At 47.1% G+C, this 7,222-nt stretch overlaps 1 protein-coding gene across 3 annotated transcripts in view; it reads left to right on the forward strand.

Annotated features, from left to right (window-relative positions):
• The first annotated feature begins 7,036 nt into the window (after window positions 1–7,036).
• The window catches only part of vars1 (valyl-tRNA synthetase 1), a 38,838-nt gene continuing 38,652 nt past the window's right edge, over window positions 7,037–7,222 (forward strand). For all 3 annotated transcript variants that reach the window (XM_042108028.1, XM_042108027.1, XM_042108029.1), the window contains exon 1: window positions 7,037–7,186. The gene's annotated coding sequence lies outside the window, so the exon portion shown is untranslated. The remainder of the gene's footprint in view (window positions 7,187–7,222) is intronic.

Here is a 7,222-nt window from a genome sequence, read left to right on the forward strand (position 1 = left end):
CATTGTGCAGCGTTCTAACAGCCCTTGGGCTTCACCACTAAATATGGTTCAGAAGCCTGCCGGTGGCTGGCGTCCAATGCGGTGACTACCGTCGCTTGAATGAGGCCACTACACCTGACCGCTACCCTGTTCCCCATATTCAGGACTTTTCTGCTCGCTTGGCTGGTAAGGTCATTTTTTCAAAGGTGGACCTCATCCGCGGTTATCACCAGGTGCCGCTGCATCCACAGGACGTGCCCAATACTGCTGGGCTCCTTTTCACTCCTTTTAGCTTGTTTGAGTTCCTCCGCATGCCATTTGGGTTAAAAAACGCCACCCAGACGTTCCAGCAACTCATGGACAGTGTTCTGCGTGACTTGCTGTTCGTTTTTGTGTACTTGGACGACATCCTCGTAGCTAGTACTTCCAAAATTGAACACCTGGCGCACCTAAGGGTTCTGTTTCAGCGTCTGGGCGATCACGGACTGATCATCAACACAGCGAAGTGCCATTTCGGTTTGTCTGCCATTGACTTCCTTGGCCACCATGTCACGACCGAGGGGGCGGCTCCGCTAGAGGCTAAGGTTTAGGCATGGTGACTTTCTACCACCGCTTCATTCCACGTGCAGCTCACCTCATGCGTCCCCTCTACGAGGCGCTTAAGGGTAAGGCTGCTAAACACACCATCGACTGGACAGGGGAAAGGACTCAGGCGTTCATGGACACCAAAGTGGCCTTGGCCAATGCCACCATGCTTGTCCACCCATCCTCAGATGCACCTATCGCCATCACAACTGTCCACGAGCAGCTGGTTGATGGTGCTTGGCAGCCGCTGGCCTTTTTCAGCCAGCAGTTGCACCCAACGGAGAGGAGGTACAGCACGTTTGACCAGGAGCTGCTAGGCCTTTTCCTGGCCATACGACACTTCCGTTTCCTGCTGGAAGGCCGATCATTCACTGCCTTTGTGGACCACAAGCCTTTAACCTTAGCCATGGCCAAGGTTTCGGAGCCATGGTCTGCCCAGCAGCAGTGTCAGCTTTCTTTTATTTCAGAGTTCACAACGGATATTCGTCATGTGGCAGGAAAGGACAATCATGTGGCAGACTGTCTTTCTCGTCGTTTTGCGGGGGCAGTGCATCTTGGAGTTGATTATGCACGTATGGCGGCGGACCAGGTCCATGACGCTGACGTTCAGGCGTACAGGACTGCCATCAGTGGAGTGCGTTTGGCGGACGTTCCTTTCAGCGGTGCGGGTGCGTCCACCCTATGGTGGCCTGTTCCGGGTGCTGGAGACGGGGCACAAATTTTTTGTCCTCGAAATCGGGGGCAAGCGAGACCGGGTGTCAGTGGACCGCCTTAAACCCGCTCACTTGGACTTGGACTCTCCGGTGGTGGTTGCCCGGCCCCCACGGCTGGGCCATCCCCCATCTACCACGCTTCCACAGTCAACGAACCCTGAACTTCCTGTTCCTGCGGCCCCAGTGCCTGATGGCCAGAGCAAGTTTGGCCGAGCACTGCGCCCACCTCACCGGATGAACTTGTCTGTCTTTGTGAATTCTGGGGGGGCATGTGTAGGGGCACCACACTGTACATAATTCACAGCCAGCCATTACATGTTGTTCACTTGTATGATATTGTTGCAGTCACAGCCTGCGCTTTTATCTGTTGAGTTGTTGTGTACTGTTTATTGTGTCGTGTTCTGATGATGTTCAGTGGCGCGACTTGTGTGTATCTAAAAACTGACATGCGAGCTAAGTTTACAGTGATTAAAGTTTTCCCGAGTTCGGGCTTTTAAACCTATTCGCTGCGTCCGTGTCTCCCCATAGTGTCGACTCCTTTACACTATACAAATAAAGCTTATTATTATTATAAAACATTTTCAGTGTGCTTGATCGCCATGTAGCCTAGTCTAGCCTGTTAATCAAATTAATGTATGAAAATAAAGTTGTGCGTCATGTTATTGAAGGAGCGCAACGTTGCTATTCCCTAAAGATGAGTCAGCTATGTTCATCATTCATCTACAAATGCTTTTGTTATGGATGCCAGAAACTGTATATAACATTACATGACAGTTTGTAAGGGTAAAGCCTGTTGTCGCAAGTTTTGTGCAAGGTCCATAGGCTACAACAAAGTGTTTCTGGAGTGAAACTTTGAATTTAGTCAGACTTGTGTGATAGAAGAATATGGTCAGGCTATCTCCATCTCTAACTAGCTCATATTGAGAAGATTGCATGATGGAAATAACACTGGACTAACTATGGATAACTAAGGGGAACTTGTAGACTATAAAGGTAAGAGTTCATTGTCCTTACGTGCTATCTGCTATTGCTGCTTTTGATCGGTCAGATTTTAAATCTCCTGTTGTGGGTTGGACATATGTAGTGTCATCAAAACGCCCGCCCACGTCCCCCCTTTCCGCCTTAACGTTTTCACACTGGTGCCTGAACTTATCGATTCGGCAAAATGTCTAGGGGGCTTGGTAGTAAATTTGGCGACACTTCGTCCCGCCGTTCCACCTCGGAACAGGCCTCGTTCAGCCTCGGACAGGCGTTCCGCGAATTTGGTACATAATTTTGCGGGGATTTTGGCAGTGTGTAAGGGCCTACTCACACACATTAAGCTGAAGTTGTCTTGTGGCTGCAGAGTCAGCTCCAGAGGGCTGGCGTTTAATCAGGTGGAAAGGGGGGGTGGGGGCAGGGGGTAGATGGACAGGGGGGGGGGGAGTAGATGGACAGGGGGGGCAGTTGGGGTGCATCAGGGCAGAATGGGGTAATTGTTCTGGAAACCCTTTGAGTCTTTGATGTTCCTGCAGTGAATCTTAATCAAGCTGTGTGTGTATGTCTCTCTCTCTCTCTCTCTCAGTCTCTCTCTCTGTCTGTCTGTCTGTGTGTGTGTATGTGTATGTGTGTGTGTGTGTGTGTGAGTGAGTATCTGTGTGTTTGTGTGTGTGTGTGTGTGTGTGTGTGTATGTGTGTGTGTGTGTGTGTGTGTGTGTGTGTGTATGTGTGTGAGTGAGTATCTCTCTCTCTCTCTCTCTCTCTGTGTGTGTGTGCGTGGTTCCCAACTCTATCTCCCTCTGGTTGCAGCCCCACAGTCCTGCCGAGCCACTCTGCTGTTTGCTTCTGTCAGAGTCTCACTTCATACCAGCTACAAACACATGAGGAGGAGAAGGCTCCCAACACCACACCATTACACACCACCCTTATGAAGCAGGAAAACCTCTCAAGTACACACACTCAAACACACACACACGAGGAGGAGGCTCCCAACTCCCATTACTCACTTATGAAGTATAGAAAAACCTCTCAAGTACACACACACACACACACACAAACACACACAGAGATAGATAGATAGGCTAGATAGATAGATAGATTGGTAGAGAGAGAGAGAGAGAGAGAGAGAGAGAGAGAATTTCTGTTTCTCACAGCAGAGAGAATATCAATATTCAGGAGAGCATTGGCGCTCCCCATACCCAAACCGGCAGACAAACTCCAACCGAGCCTATTGTGCGCGAGGCTTTTCTCATGCATTCTCATGCATGCCCTGAATGCGAGCCCGCGCATCCGCGCGCAGCAGATAATCGCGTTTTCACCAGAAGAGCTTATTGTGGCAAAATAAAGCCGTCTGTGTGTGTGTGTGTGTGTGTGTGTGTGTTCATGCTGTCGAACTGATGAATGAACTTTGAATTAATTAAAAGTGCAGCAAAACTCTGCCTGCCGCTGCTTTGATTCGTCTGCGTGCAAGATGACTAGCGCAACAAGTGCCGGACAACACATAGTGTGTGTGTGAGAGAGAGAGAGATGAAGTGTAATCAAAAAGAAACAACTTGCTGAGATGTCTGCCTAAACTGCTGACAAACAGCCTGACTATTTAGAACGGCAGTGGCGCCTGATGAAAGAAGTTCAGAGTGTGTTGTTATATTAAGTTATGTTATAACACAGCCTACGCGCTTACATGATGACCACACATAGCTAGTATGTCTATAGCTCTGCTAAACTGCACTATAATTCAGACTAAGAGCTTTACAAAGCCTGACATCGTAGGCTACACAAGCATCATACCTTTAAACTTGCGGCAGGTGCACGCTGTCACGACGCTCCTCCGCGAGGGGCAAACCTGTCCGTCACTCCTGTACGAGCAGGCACTTCGTCTGCTAGCGTTACGCGTGAACCTGCCGGTTCGAGTCTCACCCGAATCACCTCCAGGTAGCGCTTAACTCGGGTTGTTCTCCGCTTGCAGTGCCCCTTGCATGAAAACGGCCTGTCCGCGGCGCGGGGCTCGAGGAGGCTCTCGCAGCAGCACAATGCGAGTGCATTTGCATTGGGCCGGCCCTCCCCGTTCCTTTCACGACCGGCATTGTTCCCCGCGGTCGGGGTCCTTATTTGGCCCGAGCACAAAAATCCGCCATGGCCTGTGTTCAAAGTGCGCGCCTGGCACCCGCGCGCCCTCGGTAATTATAACGTAGCGGCCTGGAGGCTCGCGGAGGCTGCTGCTCGGGTGTGTCAAATCTGTAATCCTGCAAAAGAGGGGTTCCGCTCAAACACACCCTGGGAAGCAGCACACACACACACACACACACACCGGGAAGCAGCACGGAATCACATAGCTGGCTGGGTGGGAAGCACTGACAACCGTTGAAGGGACGATATAATCCTGTTTAGGACAGGTGCAAACATCATCTCTCACTCACTTAGCTCTCAGACATTTTAAAATGGCATTTGCAGTCAAGTGATCCAGTTTGATCCTTGTAGAGGTTAATATGCTATCTGTAGCCAAAGCCAACACGAGAAATATTTGCCCCAAAAGCTGTGTAGCCTACAGGTTGGACTTTCCTGATGGTCCACGGAACACACACAATGGCCCCAAATCGTCTTAACAGACAGAAAAGCCTGTATTCTCTTTCAGCGAAACAATGGAGAAATGAGACTAGCCTATATAATAAGGCTATAATAGGCTATAATAAGCCTATTGTTCCATTCATTGAGCGCATCCCAGTAAAGACAGACTAGCTGTTTTGCTTTCCTTTGATTAAATATGGAGTTAGCTAAGGCTACTTTCTGTAGCATAATTTAATAATACATTATTCAACTCTGCTTAAATAGTGTTCCTTATGCGTTTTGTTCTCAGTATAATGTTCTCGGTGGCCTAACCTAATCCATTCAAACCCTGTAACATCTAGCTTAGGCCTATAACAAACAAACATCCAAGGGATGCGGAAAAATGGCATTATTCCATCAGAATAACATTAGGCTAGCTAGCCAAAGTTATCAAAGTTGTACCATTTCCGAGACTGAAACCAGACCTGCAGCTGGCCACAGACTGCTCCATCAGTCCCGTCGGTCTGAATAGAATGGAATGGAATGGAACAAAACCATGGCGTTCTTCATGACTTTAGCGCCCCCTCCTGTCACATTGACAGCCACATGCACTTCACACTCCAAATGTAAAAGGCTATATTGCAGATTGAAGATTTTCTGCACTATAATTGGTCCCTAACGCACAAAACTCATTTGGTGCGAGAAATTCCACCACATCTGGATACTAGGGTCTCTCCTAATTCATATGAAAATGGATGAAAAATCAGTGTAAAAGTCTATAGCCTGTATTTCATATTTTGCCATAATTTCAGCACCTAAATTGGTCCCTATCGCTCAAAACCAATTATGCATGGTGGGAAATGACACCATATTTCGATACTGGAGACCCCCCTCTATAAATAGACTTCACCTATGAAAAAATCCATTGCAGAACAAATTTGATTTAAAAGTCCTAATCCACATTTTTCTGCAGCCTTTCAGCACTCAAATCGGTCCGATTTTGAGCGATAGGGACATGGTTCTCTATAATAGATTAGGAGATACAGGGTTTTCTATAGAATAGGGGATACAGGTAGCCTAGAAATCTAGACGCACCCTAGCGGGCTAGTCTAGCAACTCTCCGTTGGCTTGTGAGCTCGAAAAATTAAACTTCTATCAGGCCAATCAAATCATGTATAGAGTAGTTAGGCGGGCTTAACATGATGATTGATGGCAGAGTTGCAACGGTTTGGCTTGAATTCCCTGCTACTTGAAAACAAAGAAGATGGATGTTGCTGTTGGCGAACAGTGTGACACGAGTTAAGCTTTTTTTAAGTTGACAAAGCCAGCCAACTAGCTCCGCTGGTGGAAAAACGCATGGGACTCATAGCGCTGTCCTATTGCGTGCAGAGGGAATTTGAAAGACAACCGATTATCCCGCCCCTCGGACTGAGCACTGCGAACGGTGAGTGCCCAGACCCTACATTTTAATGTGGGTCTGGCTCGTCAGGCTAGGATACAGGGTTCTCTGTAAGAATAGAGGATACAGGGTTCTCTGGAATAGGGGATACAGGGTTCTCTAGAATAGAATAGGGGATACAGGGTTCTCTATAATAGATTAGGAGATACAGGGTTCTCTATAATGGAATAGGGGATACAGGGTTCTCTATAATGGAAAAGGAGATACAGGGTTCTCTATAGATTAGGGGATACAAGGTTCTCTATAGAATATGGGATACAGGGTTCTCTATAATAGAATATGGGATACAGGGTTCTCTATAGAATAGGGGATACAGGGTTCTCTATAATAGAATAGGGGATACAGGGCTTCTCTTGTAGGCAAATGGGATGCATCAATGGCCTACTGGAAAATTCTATTATTGTGTTAAATACTCCAAATGTAAAGCACTTTGAGCTGCATTCTGTGTATGAAAGGTGCTATACAAATAAAGCTAATTATTATTATTATTATTATTATTAGTAGTAGTAGTAGCAGTATATAGTAGGCTAGTACTGTGAACATGAGAGAAATCAGGTTCTTCTGTCACAGAGAATGGTGATAGGGAAAGCATCAAGTGACAAGTCAGATATATACCTCTTTGTTATCAAGAAACAGAGATCAAGCTAAAACATTATTATATATAATATATTTTACAAACAGAGATAGGTAAGATTTGTTTTTCATTTATTCCCATGTCGTTCCACACTCCAGTCCAGCCGGTGGCGGTAATGCACGTTTATGTTGGTTTGCCGACCCTAAAGATGTAGAAGAAGGAGAACGAGTTGTTGCTGTGTTGCATCAGACGGCGTGGTTTACGTCTGAACAGTCAGCTTTACGGCAACCGGGTTTCATGTGGGTACTGTGCATGTGTGGTTAAGCTGACGTTTCATACTTCTGTAATCTTTAGGTAAGTATGTTATCATTGGAATATGCATATGAATAG

The sequence above is a fragment of the Alosa sapidissima genome, chromosome 10 (genome assembly GCF_018492685.1).
Source record: "Alosa sapidissima isolate fAloSap1 chromosome 10, fAloSap1.pri, whole genome shotgun sequence".
NCBI lineage: Eukaryota > Metazoa > Chordata > Actinopteri > Clupeiformes > Clupeidae > Alosa > Alosa sapidissima.